At 32.9% G+C, this 15,641-nt stretch overlaps 1 pseudogene; it reads left to right on the top strand.

The window, feature by feature from the left end:
- The first annotated feature begins 452 nt into the window (after window positions 1–452).
- LOC143649287 (olfactory receptor 5M10-like) lies at window positions 453–12,408 on the top strand (annotated as a pseudogene).
- Window positions 12,409–15,641: the final 3,233 nt, after the last annotated feature.

The raw sequence follows: 15,641 nt of genomic DNA, 5'->3' as shown, positions 1-15,641 counted from the left end.
AAGTTATAATTGACTTGAGATGGGGAATCCTATGGGTATAGTATATGGTGAGGGTTATGAGGAGGTCAGATATGGTCATGTTGAATTTTTATTTGATATTCATGTAGAGTTGTGAGTAAGCAATTGCGTGTGTGAGTCTAGAGTTTGGGAAAGCAGTCATGGCCAGAGATATAAATTTAGGAATTGTAAGTAAATAGATGGAATTTAAAGCCAGGAGACTAATAAGAAGGGAAAGACTGTAAGTGGAAAAGAGAAGAGGTTAACAGAATGAGCTCTGAGCTACTCCAACAGAAAAGAGAAGGAAAAAAGAAGGAATAAGCAAAGAAAACTGGTAAATGAAAAACTCAGAAAGTGCAATGCTCTAGGAGGTAAAAGAAGAAAGCCTTTTAAGGAGAAGTAAACAATCAATGTATTAAATTCCACTGATAAGTCAAAAAAGATAAGGACTGATAATGGACACTGGATTTAACAAGACAAAGACCACTGGTGAGTTTGACCAAAGCTTCAATGGAGCAATGGGGTGGAAAGCCTGATTGCAATGGGAATAAGAGAAAACAGGAAAAACAGAACTGGATGCAGAAAGTATATTTGACTGTTTCATTAAATTTATTGCCAAGCAGTAAAGGAATAGGATGATAAGTGGCAAGGGCAGTAAGATTAAGATATTTTTTTCTAAGATGGAAAAAATAGCAGTATTTTGGTATATCACATGGGCATGATCTAATCAGAGTAATAAAATATAGTTCAGAATAGCTGGGGAGGAGAAAAAGAGGTGGGGGAGAGGGAGGGAAAGAAAGGGGAAGGATTGGAGGAGAAGAAAATGAGGAAAAGGAAAGAAAGAAATAGGAAAGGGAAGAGAAATACAAAAGAGAAGAGAAGAAGAATGAGGGAGAGAAGGGAGGAGAAGAGAAGTTGGGAGATAGGGTAACATATAGCTAAATTAAGGTCTTTCTAAGCAGTTTGACTGTGATTTTATTGGCAATGGAGAATTTTAACCAGAAGGATAAAAGGATCAGAGTTTCAATATTTTTTAAAAGTAAATTATCTTATTCAGGCTTGTGTGAAGAGGGAAAGACAGCATGACTCCAGATGTCGGAAAAACACACACACACATGCAGAAATGTGCATATTTTTTTTCTTTTGCATGCTGTATAGTGGGGTCACATTTAATTCTTTTTCCATGTGAGTATCCCTTTATTGCAGTAGCATTTATTGAATTTTTGCTTCATTTCTTGGTTTTTTTTGTTTGTTTCCTTGTTTGTTTGGGAAGTGCATGGACTGGGAATCAAACCTGGGTCTCCCACATGGAAGGTGAGAATGCTAACGCTGAACTCCCCTTGCACCTCCAGAAGTGTGCATCTTTTTAAATAAAATAGATTACTAAATTTATTTAAATTTATTACTAAATTTATTTAAGGAATATTTTCTTTTTATCTTAATATTAAAATAAGGAGGTTTAATAGACACATTCTCAGAACACCTTAGAAGTAATCTTATTTAAGCACAGAATGAAATATTTGATATTTCTGGTATTTGGGGAACAAAATTTTTCTTGTTTTCTTTTTTTTTTTGCTATTTCAGCAAATGAATCATTCATTCTGAATAACCAATAAAGAGCCATACAGCAATGAATGAATTTATTCTCCTGGGATTCATGGATCTTCCAGAGCTAGTGTCTTCTCTTTGTGGTGTTTCTAGTCATCTATATCATCACTGTGATTGAGAACCTTGGCCTGAATCTATTAACAAAACTTGATTCTCATCTCCAAATTCCCATGTAGTTTCTCAGTAACTTAGTCCTTATTGACTTCTCTTACTCTTCTGTCATTTTCCCTAATCCACTGTTAAATTTCTGGGTGGGGAATTCAGTCAATTCATTTAATGAATGAGCTACTCAATTATTATTACTATTATTATTATTATTATTATTATTATTATTATTATTATTTAGTTTCTTTGCTATTATGAGGACTTCCTGTTGACTGTGATGGCTATGATCATTTCAAGGACATCAACAAAATTTTTCATATCACAGTCACCGTGTTTCTCCATCTTGAAGCCAACTTGCAGGCTTTAAGAATGCTGCCATTCACACTGGCTTCAAGTTCCAGTTGGTTTTCTGCTGCTCTAGTACCATCAACCGTTTTCATTGTCTAACTTTCATTGTGTCTTAAGGCTTTTTTGGGTTAGTGGAGCATACATTGGAATTTGATTGCTCTGTAAAAATCCCCTTATTCCAAATAATCTAAATTTTTGGATTAAGTAATTAATGAAATATCACATTTCAACACCTTGTTCACAGGTTTAAAGCCCAGTATTTGCTTAGCTGTGGGAGAAAGACAGAGAAGCCAGAGGACTTGTTCCAATTTCCCAGACTCCTTGATTGGGTGGTGGTAAAAATTTCAGACAAGAGATAATGAAGAACAGGCTGAGATAGCATACCCCCAGGGAACTGACACAGAATTTAGAGATTATCTCTTGTTCCTAGGGAGCCAGGGGCAAATATTAGAATTAAATTATTGTGGGGGTGTACATCATATACTTCCAACCTGGATAAATAATCTAGACTGCTTAGGACATAACTGGAACCACCTGTTGGGTACAGCTAAGGGAATCACAGAGGGAGAAAGTTAAGGGTCATGGAATGGATGATTCTGTGGATTAAAAAAGAAGCATTCTTTTTAACATTCAAGAAGTAATTCTTAGAGATAAAGCATCCGGTAGTCATATCTTTGCTTGTTAAACATATAAACCTGAAAAGCATATATGCATGATACATATCAATTTCCTAATCCCTTAGTAAATAATCACATATATTCGTTTTAATCTTAGCCATAATTTGATTGAGATGAGTCTAAGGTTTTCAGTTTGATTGAACTGCAGTTATTATGGCTGGGCTATCACCTTTAACTACTGTTTATTTTTTTTTCAAGAAATCAACTATTGACCTGTGAACATAAATTGATTTCAACTGATTGGTGATGAATGAGATATAGTCATAACACTAGTATATCCCAACAGAAAAAATATGTTGTCCAAATAGAAAGTAGCCACTTAATGTATGAAAGGTATAATCTAGCTTTTGGTTTTAGCACATGGTTTTGGTGGGAAATGGACCTCAAATATATAAATTTATCCTCCTCTATTTTGCCACCTAGACATTGCATATCATATAATTATTCTGCTGTCCTTCATTTCATATCCAATGGCTGTTACCCATACATTTTAGGGAAAACTTATCCTTCAAAACACAACAGGAATATTATGTCCTCTATGATTTCTATCATGTTCCTTGGATTTCCCAAAATGGACAGTTACACATTACCTTATTTTACAGGTAAAACCTAAGCAATTTCTTTGTCATGGGAAAAAATGGAAAATAGGAAAATAACATTGTATAATATTTCCTAACATCAACTGAGAGCACCTGGGAAAGATTACCCTTTTTATACCTGCCTTCATATGCCCATGCTTTTATATTAGATGATCAACAAAAGTTTTAAAATTCAGAGAACCAGGGGGATGGCAGAAGGAGCTGAAATGTACAACAAGTACAAGTTCATAAAGCCAATGTTAGAAATGAAGCAGTCTCATATGTGGTTGTATGACCTCCTGGATGATGTTTTATTCTTTTTAAAGCAAGATATGCCATGTTTTTTTGAAACTATACACTTTAACAAACATGATTTAATAGCTATATCTTTCATTTTACACAGTGTAAATACGGTTTCAATAACTTTTGCTAGGAAGTTTCAACTGAATGGACAAAAAGTTCATTCAAATTAACATAGGCCTGGAATTAGGACTCAGTACCAACCACCAGGCCTTTGTCTCTGTCTCTGCCTCTCTCCCTCTCCTTCTTACTCTCTCTCTGTCTTTTATTATCATTTTTCATCTCATATTTTGAGATAGCCAGAAAGAATTCTGCAAAATCCACAGTCATCCCAGTAAACCCAAAGCTTGGCCTTCTGAGGAGCAATGTCATATAGGCTTAATACTACACTGTGAAAATAGACTGCATGGAATAATCCATCCAGACACCATCAAAACAAGCAAAGACAAATAAAGAGCTCCAGAATTGGCCAGAAGGCAGTAACCAGAGTTGTTGCAATATACTACCTAAAATGTCCAGTCACATCATAAAATTATGAGACATGCAAAAACAGAAAAGTATACCCCATACAGTTGTGGGTAGAGGTGGGTGGGATGAAATAGCAAAGAACAGAAATGCCTGTGAGTATAACCAAGTTTCAGATTTTAAAGTAGCTATTATAAATATTTTTGAAAAGCAAAAAGAAACTGAAATGGAAGAAATAAATAAATGAAATAAGATCAGAAGTTTCCATCAAACCTAGAATATTGTTAAAGACATAGGTATAATACGGGAAACAAATGGAGAATTCTGGAGTCAAAAATTACAGTGACTGAAATGAAAAATTCATTTAAAGTCTCAGGGGAGATTTGAACTGGCCCAACAAAGAATCATTGATCTATAGAGATTATGCAAACTGAAAAACAGTAAAGAATGATGGAAAGTAAACAGGGCATCAGAGAAATGTGAAACACAATTAAATACACTGATACACGAGAGAGAGAGAAGGAGAAGAAAATATCAAGGAAATAATGGAGATAAACTATTTTCTTCCAGATGATTTAACTTTAAAATTTAAGTTTATGATCCACTTCAAATTGGCATCAGAATAGTGAAACATGGTGTAATAAAGGCGATGATGTTGCTGCTTTTTTTCTTACAGAGAGACTATTGTTCTTGCAGCACTGCCCACTAAAACATCTCTTTGCCTTTGTTCAGTTGAGTATTGACTAAACAATATATCTGAATTCTATTTTGTACCATTAATTAATTTGTTTTTCTTTAGGTCTGTCCATTGTTTTGACTATGGTAACTTCATAGTTATTCTTGAACTTAGGTAATGCAAGTCCTAAAACTTTGCGTTTCTTTTTCAAAATTACTTTTGCTATTTTAGGTCTTTTGTATGTATATATATTTATACAAGGTAGGATCAGCTTATCAATTTTTGAAAACAAAATGCCTGCTGAAAATTTGATTGGCATGGCTTGAAACTACAGATCAATTTAGAAACAAGTGAAATCTTAACATTATTGAATATTTCAGTCCACATGTGTGGGATATATCTCCATGATTTAAATAATCTTTATTTCTACAGGGGTTTTGGTTTTCAATATGTAGCTCTTGCAAATTTTTATTTGTAAGTAATTTATACACTTGATGTTAATATAAATGATATTTAAAGATTTTAGTTTTCTCTGTTTTCTATGGATATATAATTTTACTTTTGAGTTTTATATATTGACTTTGTAACAATCTAATTCTCCTAAGTCCAGACAAAATTTCTATCTTGTAAGTTTTTTTAATGCTGTTTTACTGAGATATATTCAAACACCATAAAATCCATTCAAAGTATACAATCGATGGCTCATAGTATCATCACATAGTTGTGCATTCACCATTATCAATTAAAATTCTTTACTGTTCCTCTGTTATTGACCTCCAGTATTGGTGTGGGAAATTTTTTATTGTTGATGAAAAAATATTAAGATATTATAGTTAACTCTAGCCCATAGTTTACAATTAATACATTTTTCCATATAGCACTCTATTATACGCTTGAAATAGTGTCATACATTTGTTCTAGTTCATGAAATCACTCTTTTTGTATTTGTACTCATCACAGTCATTATCCACTGCAAGGTTCACTGTATTATACATTCTGATGTTTCAACTTCTAGCTTTCCTTCTGCTGATATACATGATTATAAACTTCTCCCTTCAGCCATGTTTATACACAACACAGCAGTGTTAATTACATTCATAACAAAATGCTACCATCACCTCTATCCATTTATAACATTTAAGTTTAACCTAGTTAAAAATTATCAACATAATAAGCAACTGTTCCATATTCCCTAGTCTCATTCTCTGTCCTGGTAACCGATAAATGAGATTTCATGTCTATGAGTTTACATATTATAATTGGTTCATATTAGTGAGATCATAGAATGTTTTCCTTTTGTGTCTGACTTATTTTACTCAACATAATGTTCTCAAGGTTCATCCATGTTGTCACATGTGTAGCCAAGAAATTAGGATTTAAGGGATGATTTTGATTACTTAATCATTATATAGGTATCCCTTTTTGCTTTCTGGTATGTTAGAGTAGACAGAGGGAATACCTGAAATATCTAAATTATAATACAGTTGCTTTGATCTCTGGTAATGATTGTTTAGCTGTTAACTTTTGCCCCAGTGATTGTAAAACATTGTGGCTAACATCCTTTTGTACCTATTTAGGCAGTTTTTCAACTTTGAAGTCTTGTAATCACTAAAGACAGCCCTTAATGTTTAGTAATGAAGGGTCTTGGATCAGCCCAGAATTAACAAACCCAAGTCCAAAGTTACCTTGATAACTGATACTACCTAACTAAATTGGGGCCATTGGACATGTGATGTAGCTTAGATTTTTAACCTATGTCACCTATACCTCATTCTGCCATTTTCTTGCATAAGTTCTTGACTAAGCATGTAATCAGTCTGTGCATGCTCAATAATTAGATCACCTCTAATTGCATCATCTGGGTCCACTGTGCTCAGATCACCTCTAATTGCTTCATCTGGGTCCACTATGCTCATTATTCTGAATGCTGCACATCTTTTTCTCTAATAAAATTGCCAGAATTACTGCAGTTCAGGGAGGCAGATTTTGAGCTGATAAGCCATCTGCTCTCCTACTGTGCACCTTGAAATAAACTTGTCCTCTCTTTGAAACACTGGAGTCTCAGGAATTGGTCATTGAGTGCATCAGGCAAAAGAATTTGCTGCCTTTGTCAGGCAAAACATAGCTCAAGACTTTATTACTTCTTACTGCTGAGGGATATTCTATCATATGCACATAAACATTTTGATTATCCATTCCTTGGTTGATGGATATTTGGGTTGTTTCCATCTTATGGCACTTGTGACTAATGCTGTGAATATCTTTGTGCAGGTATCTGTTAGTTTCTGCTTTCCGGGCATATATCAGGTAGCAGAATTGCCAGATCATAAGAAAACTCCATACTTAGTTTTCTGAGGAACCACCAAACTGTCTTCCACAGTGGTTGCACAATTTCACATTTCCACCAGCAGGGAATGCATTCCTCTTCTCCACTTCTTGTCCAACATTTGCAGTTTCCTGTTTGTTTAATAATGGTAATTCTTTTAGGCAAATTTTGTAGGATTTTAAGGCTAGCTTAATGTAAACTATCATGATACCTGTGACTGGCAATATTTTATTTCTTCCTTTCCAAGATGTATATCTTTATTTTTCTCACTTTGTAACTCAAGTTATGGCAACAGGTACAATTTTGAACTTGTAATTGTTTTTAAACAAATGAATCCAGTTAAACACGAAAACTAAACACAAGAAATCAGTAAACAAGTTACAAGGCTAGTAGGAATTAGTCAGTTATGTGGAATTTTACCATATCTGTAGCTAAACACAGTAGGTACCCTTCTATCATATGCACATTGATTGGTCATTGCAAATGAAGCAATTTGATATTAACTAAGAAATGCAATGTCTTCCATTATAATTGTCTGAGAGCCCTCTCAAGGCTTGTCAACAAATATAAAATAAGAATGGATGAAATCCTTCTTAGGGTTACTATCATGCATATATGTAAAATCTGGACATTCAAATGCTATGCATTGCTTTATAAGTAAATTAACACCACCTTCATACAAATGGATTCCAAATCATGTGATCAAAACTGAAAAGTGTGGACACACTGCCTCTCCAGATGTGAAATACCTAATGTACTATTTCTTGCTACTCATTCAGTTATTGAGTCTTTCTCTCTTAGGGAAAAAAAGGAAGTTTGTACATCAACAACTAATTGAGTTGTGTTTATTCATTATCATATATCAGAATATTATTAAATTTGAAAAGAAATAATCAAATGGAAATTTGAAGGACAGAATTGTCTTTAGTTACTTATGAAGAACATGGGGCATCCACCTTAAGAGGTCAAACAACAAAGGCCATCAACTGTAAAATTCTCCAATGACTTTCCATTGCTCAGAAATATTTCAAGTGCTACAATTTTATTTTTCTTCATAGTTGTTATTTTATTTGTGAGAGATATCGGGAAAAAGGAGAACATTGAAATAGAGCAATCTTTCCTCTCAATGTGAGAAAGTACTATGGTAATACATCTCAAACTTCATAGGTTCATAACAATGTATATTTAACATAGATATACAGATTTATCTCTGATTTCTCAAAAATTAATCCATCATTTAGAGGGCAGCCAAAATTAGGAATGCCTCTCCTGTATTGGTCAGACTATATCTAAATTAATTAACTTTACTGACCTAATATTGACTTAGGACAATCAGGGCACTAGAAGATACAGACAAATAAAACATTTATTCCTTTATTCTGTAAAAAATGTAACGTCAGATAATATTAAATTATGCTTTATTTTCCTTATACTCTTCCTCCTAAGTCATTAATTTCATGAATGAACCCGACACTAGGATATGGCTTTGATTAAAATCGTATTGAGAAAATTAACTCAATAGGACACTATGCTTCTGTATAAATCCATAAAGTCTACCTTCAAAAAACTTTCAGATCTGATCAGTACCTATCTCTCCATTAACTGCTTATGTCACCCTCCTGCTATCACACTATTTCAAGCCATTCCCCTCAAATCTCTTACCATCCATGTGGTCATACCAAAAGCAGTCTTTAAGTAAACTCAGATTATTATTTACAAATAAAAAATGAGGCCTTCTGATGGTGGTTCCCTCATCTTCATTAAATAAATTTAGACAGCTTATCTACAAATATTTTCTTCCTTCCATCCTATTGAAAGTGGTGCTTAATTTTTTTGAAAATGTTAAGGATCCATGAAGTCATGTATCAAGCAGGATGCACAAATGTTAGCCTTGGAATTTCAGCCTCAAAGGAGAATCTAGACCCTCAAAATATCAAATCAAGTTTATGTCCTTGAGGAGCAAATAATATTTTAATTGCTTCATTAGAAGGATTCATAAAATACTTTAGGGAATATACTTAAGGAATACACTATAAATCATCCCACTTTCAATTGGCAAAGTATGGTAAGTCAGCTTTTATGAGGTAGGTCCTTTTCTCCATTTCTACAATAAAAATTCATCTTATTCTATCAAATGGCAATTAGTATTCCACCTATGTGGGAAGAGAAAGATAATTTTCATCAATTGCATTTGACTTTCCTATTCATGTGTTTAAAATAACTCATTGAATCTCTAAAAAATCAATTAGTATATGTAAAATTCTGCTATATTTCTGACAAGTAAACAAACAATGATCTAGGGGGCAATTCTTGAAGAGTATTTTGAGTTAAATGTTGTTTTTATAAATGAATAAGTGAAAAACAGTGGTTAGAGCTGGAATCTAAGGCTACATTTTAACATTTTATGTACTTCCCTAAATAAGCAATTTCATGAGTGAGTCCTTGATGTAAAAACTTAGGACCAAAAATTTCACACTCTTTCCTGATATGTGTATTGCGTATTTGCATATGTATGGTTTGCATATGTGTATTGTGCATTTGCATATGTATGGTTTATTCACTGTTGAAATACCATCTTTCAGAAAGGCATTATTCACTGTTGAAAATAGCATCTTTCAGAAAGGCATTCTCTGAATTTTTTCAAGCCACCCTCCTTGCACTCTTAGCTGAATTTTATTCACAGTACTTGCTTCTACCAGAAGTTAAATATTTTTTATAATTTTAATATGCTTCTTCTACTACAGTAGATGTTCCACAAAGGGGGTGGGGTGGGAGATTTGCTTATTGTTCTAGCTGCATAAATAGAACAGAAGAAATCAAGCCTTGCAATGTAAATTAATTGATTAATTAATGACAACTTAAAAAGTAGAGAGTACAATAGAGCCATATATTAAAAGGTAAATTAGGTTAATGTAATGTTGATTTTTAATGAAATTAGGCCACATAACAAAGGTGTCAAGTGAAAATGCTGTACAAAGCACTTCTCTATCAATTCATATCTGCAATAAAAGGATATCAGAGCTGAAGTATTCTGAGAGACCCAACTCTTCATTTGTTCCTTTAAATGATGCAAAAGACATACTAATTTTCATAACTGATTTCCATCTCTTTTTGACATTTTTTCCCATGAAAATTTTTCAAAAATACCAATTGAGGAGTTTCCTAAGTCTCATATAAACATGTAAGTATGTATATGCATTCAAGTATGTATATGTATGTATTGCACATTTGCATATGTATGTTCATATAAGAGTGTGTGTGTAAAAGTCTGAGTTAGAGAGAGAAGGAAAGAAAGAGGCGGAAATAAAGTAAGAATGATGGGTGTGCAAAAGTTTTATGTAGATATAATAATGTGTCTTTTGAAAAGAGAACAGTTATTATCATGGTTGAAGAGATCAATGTGACAATGATAAAAGGGATGGAATAAAGAATAAATAACAAATGGAAATCTCACATTCCCTGCCATTTTCCATTTTCAAAGGATGAGAAAATGTCCCCCCAAATGACAACACAGTGACTGCATTCATTCTGCTGGGGCTCACCAATGACCCAGTACTGGAGAAGATCCTGTTTGGGGTGTTCCTGGCAATCTATCTCATCACCCTGGTGGGGAATCTGTGCATGATTGTGCTGATCAGGAACAGTTCCCGCCTCCACACTCCCATGTATTTCTTCCTGGGCCACCTCTCCTTTGTAGACATTTGCTATTCCTCCAATATTACTCCAAATATGCTGTACAATTTCCTCTCAGACCAAAAGACCATCTCCTATGCTGGGTGCTTCATATAGGTCTTCTCTTCATTGCCCTGGTGATTACTGAGCTTTATACCCTGACATCAATGGCACTGGATTGCTATGTAGCCATTTGCAGTCCTCTCCATTGCAGTACTCAAATGTCCAAGAATGTTTACAGGTCTTTAGTCATAGTCCCTTATACTTATGGCTTTCTTAATGGACTCCCTTAGATACTGTTGACTTTCCACTTATCCTTCTGTGGTTCCCTTGAAATCAATCATTTTTACTGCACTGATCCCCCTCTTCTAATGTTAGCCTGCTCTGAGACTCTGTCAAAAAGATGGCGATGTTTGTGGTGGCTGGTTTCACACTCTCAAGTTCTCTGTTCATCATCCTTCTGTCCTATCTCTTCATTTTTGCAGCCATCTTGAGGATGTGTTCTGCTGAAGGTAGACACAAAGCATTCTCTATGTGTGGTTCCCATTTGGCCATGGTAACCATATTTTATGGAATGCTCTTCTGCATGTACTTAAGGCCCCCAAGTGAGAAGTCTATGGAAGAATCCAAAACAATTGCAGTATTGTATGCTTTTTTGAGCCCAGTGCTGAACCTGTTGATCTACAGCCTAAGGAACAAGGATGTGAAGCATGCCATGCAGCAAATGATCAAGGGAAATTTCTTTCATTAAATTACAGTTCAAGTGTTTGCACACTGTACTCAGTAAGTGATGTGATAGCATATTCACACTGTTCAAAGAACAAACCTATTACTCTGAGATCATGATTTGTTCATTATCATAAACTCTGAATGATTTCTTTAGATAATTTCTCCTCAAAATTAATACATTGAAGAGATATTGGGTTAATAAAACACTTTAGTATTTAAATGGAAAACGTTTTCTTTGGCAGTTATCCTGTGAAAATGAATTGGTTTGTATCCAGCAGTCTTAATATTAATGATAATGTAATATCTTTACCTCCTTGGGGGAAAATTTTAAAGCAAATTTAATCAAATGGAAGCATTCTCCATCTGTCTTCTCTGAATTATATATCTACAGATCCATAGTGACACAGAAGCTAAGTTGACTAGTTTTACCCTTTCTTTAAACAATGAAAGAATCTCTACTTCATTGTGTCATATTGAGCAGTGACTCTGAAGCTTTATTAATTACTAGAATCACCTTGGGGAAATTTTATATATATATATGGGAATCCATAGGCATAAACTTTCTGTCAGTTTCTTAAAACCAACATCATGGGAATTTCGAAAAATGTTTTGTCCAGGTGATTTTACTGGTTATGTTCCTCAACTTTTTGAATAAACTGTCCACAGCTTCTTATGAATTACTGAGTATAAAGATCCAATTCAATCCTCATTATATTATAACTGCAACCCAGATATTTTCCAGTTAGTTGTTTTGATGTTATACTTATTTACTAAACATCAATTGGGTCTATCAACTGGCTTCTGAAACTGTGTACCTATGAAAAGATGCATATATATGTTTTATTTTATGGAAGAGAAGATATGATGTTACCTTGGTGCATAAAGTATTCTGTGTTTCATTATTTTTAGGTAAAGCTGGTGCAGTAGTCGTCAAAATTTCTATTGACTAAAGCAACTATAAGAAGGCAATATAAAGAAATACTAAATTATCCACTTTAATTCATGCATTATTGGTCAGCCAGATGGTTGTATATTGAATCATAATTTATCCATTATTAAGTTGCCATAAATGCTTTGCTTTTCAATACTGTGCACTCTGATTCTTCATACTACCATATGAAATACCCACCTAAAATCAGCTATTGTATTTACTGCAAGGTGTTCAAATTATTTTACGGAAAATTATCTAAATGATCTGCAGTTTTTGGAAAATTGAACCGAATTCTTAAGTCTCACTTGATTGAACAAGGCTGGGCCTTCATCAAAATCCCATTCCAGACGCAGCAAATGAAAAAGAGAAGTGATAATTTCTGGGTGTCTAGAACATAATACATACATTTCAGAACTGTTTGTTTGTTTGTATATTTGTTTTGTTTTTGGCTATGATAGTACACAAAAGGAAAAGCTGATCTTCAGAGATAACAATGAACAGAAGAGCCTATAAATGAGTCCCTACTATGGTAAAATCTTTGATTCCATTTTGTTTAGTCTATGAGGCATTCCCTATCTTCTAACCAATTTCCCTTTTTATTAAGAAAAGAGTTGTGTTTTCATTCCAGCAAACAGGATGATCTGAAACTGAAAATTATAGTCCTGTAAGATATATTTTAGGATGTGAAAAAATACTCTTTGTTTTTCCTTAATAACTGTATGTTTTCTATTATTTTCTAATCCTGAGAACCAGTGCAGCTTTCAGGAGCCAAATTTAAACTCAATCTTGACAACTCTCTTAACCTAAATGATCTATTTATAATCTCTATTTTATTCTATTTATAGACATATTTATGATTTAAAAAAATTAAATCTTCGTTGAAAGCCACCTCAGAAACTTCGTAGGCATAGGATAGAATATAAACCAACATAAGCAAGTACAAATTGCTATAGATGATACTAGTTTAAATCATTGTTTATTTCAATCCTCAAAAATGAACTTGTGAAAGAATTAATACTCATTTATACAACATTCAGTGTCTTAGGGACAAAGACAATAAATGACTTTCTCAAAGTCACCCAGTTACTAAGTATCACAAAGGCAAGTCGTTAGGTTCAAAATTCTCTCCTCATTCCAACACACATTGCCCTGGCCACAAAACTCTTCAAAACGATGTCAAGTCCAAATGGCATGTTTCACCTGAGGAAATAGGACAATTACTGCTGCAGATGAAATTATGGTGATGGTGATGATGATGTTGATGATGATGATGGTGATACACTAGCAATAACTGATGAGAATCTTCCCTGATGTTTCAGACTTTCATCAAAATCTTATGTGTTATAAATAAAATTATATTACTGTTCAGTGCAAAAGTACATAATTTTGATATATGGTAGTTCTATTCACACTGAATTTTATTAACATATTTTCCAAATTATAAACAAATACATGCTCATTATAGATAACTAGAAAATAGGGGTGCAAGGGTAGTTCAGTGTAGAATTGTCCCCTGCTATGAGGGAGACCAGGGTTTGTTTCCTAGTCTGTGCATTTCTTAAAAAAATAATTCAATAAATGGTACTGCAATAATGGTATACTCACATGTTAAAAGAATGAAATGTTATCCCTACCATACAGGATACGAAAATGAATGAATAAATAGAAAATATAGGCAGAAATGCAGAATTACATTTTCTTATCTTAAAACTATGGATTTAACATACTACGTTTTGTCACATTTCCTCTAAATAAATTTATATGCATATATGTTATCATTAACAAAAGAAAATTAGTCAAATGCCATGTACAAGTTGAGCATTTTTTTTCACTTGGTAGTATTTCATTTGTATTTTCATACACAGTAAATATTTTTGGTGAAAATAAATTTACTATTGCATGATATTTCATAATTAAACTATTATAAATCGGAATCATAAAATAATACATGTTGATTGTAGAAAACAAATTGAAAAATAGTGAAAGATATAAAGAATAAAAGTGAAATTTACTTATAAGCCCCTTTTTGTGCATTAGTGCTATAAGCTCTTTGGTGCATTTATTACACAAACCATCATTCCATCATATGCATCATATTGTTTCAAATAACTCATACTTCTTTGACATTTCTTTAATTATTCTTTTAAAACACATTACTAGAAGTGGAATTTGTGAATCAAATGTTTGAAATTTTTTTAAGTTTTTCAGAAATTTTTCTACAATTTATGTCAACATATACTTATTAATAAAATAATAATGCTACCACAAAACCATGCTACTGATATTTCTTATAAATATCAGAAATATTATATAAAATTATATACTACTTTGTTGTCTCTACCAAAAATTTTTAGAGGAAAACTATTTCAATTTGAACAAAAGAAGATTGAAATATTTAACAAATAAAAAATATGCAATAGTTTGATGACTACTTTTCATGTTACTTCTAACAATTTATGACATGGAAAGTATTTATGCTTTTATTGGGAAAAACTCTAAGGAATTATTTATTTTTAAATTTTATTCTTTTTTTTTAAATGGGCAGGCTCTGGGAATTGAACCCGGGTCTCCAGCAAGCAGGCAAGAATTCTGCCACTGAGCCATCAGTGCACCACCTTCTAAGTGTTTATTTTTAAAATTAATTTTCTTAATCTGAAATTAGATAAGAATCCATCTTTATTTTTCATTCATTTTTCAATGTCATATTTTAGAGGTATGTTTTTATTTATTCTAAATACAATTTTATGAACATAATTCTGAATGTGACATTATGTTTTATATAACTTTTTCTTTTGCATATTTTTGTCTCTAAAGTTTGATACAGTTTCAGAGGATTCCCTGATGGTAAAGTTTAATAGTTCCATATTTTTCCCCCATCCCTTGAGGAACTTTGCCAATACTTCTGATTATCTGCTAATTATATTCTAGGATGTATCCAGGCATTACATTGAGATATATAAGCTTTCTCCTGCATTTTTAATGATTTCCTCGATTTATTAGGCAATCTTTTGATATTCAATTGATTTGTTACATCATCTTCATTCTATCCTAGGGTAGTCCGTTTCTGGGCTGTCTATCTGATTCATCCCTTTGACCAATCTGTGCAGATATTTTAAACCAAATTATTATAATTAATGAACACAAAGTACATTTTAATTTCTGGTTTAGAAATTCCATCTTCAGTATTCTATTTTTTCAAATTTAATCTTGTAAAATATAAATCAGATAT

Source organism: Tamandua tetradactyla, chromosome 11 (assembly GCF_023851605.1).
Source record: "Tamandua tetradactyla isolate mTamTet1 chromosome 11, mTamTet1.pri, whole genome shotgun sequence".
Classification (NCBI taxonomy): Eukaryota; Metazoa; Chordata; class Mammalia; order Pilosa; family Myrmecophagidae; genus Tamandua; species Tamandua tetradactyla.
Note: the sequence above shows the minus strand (reverse complement) of the source record. Positions and strands in the feature narration are given on the sequence as shown.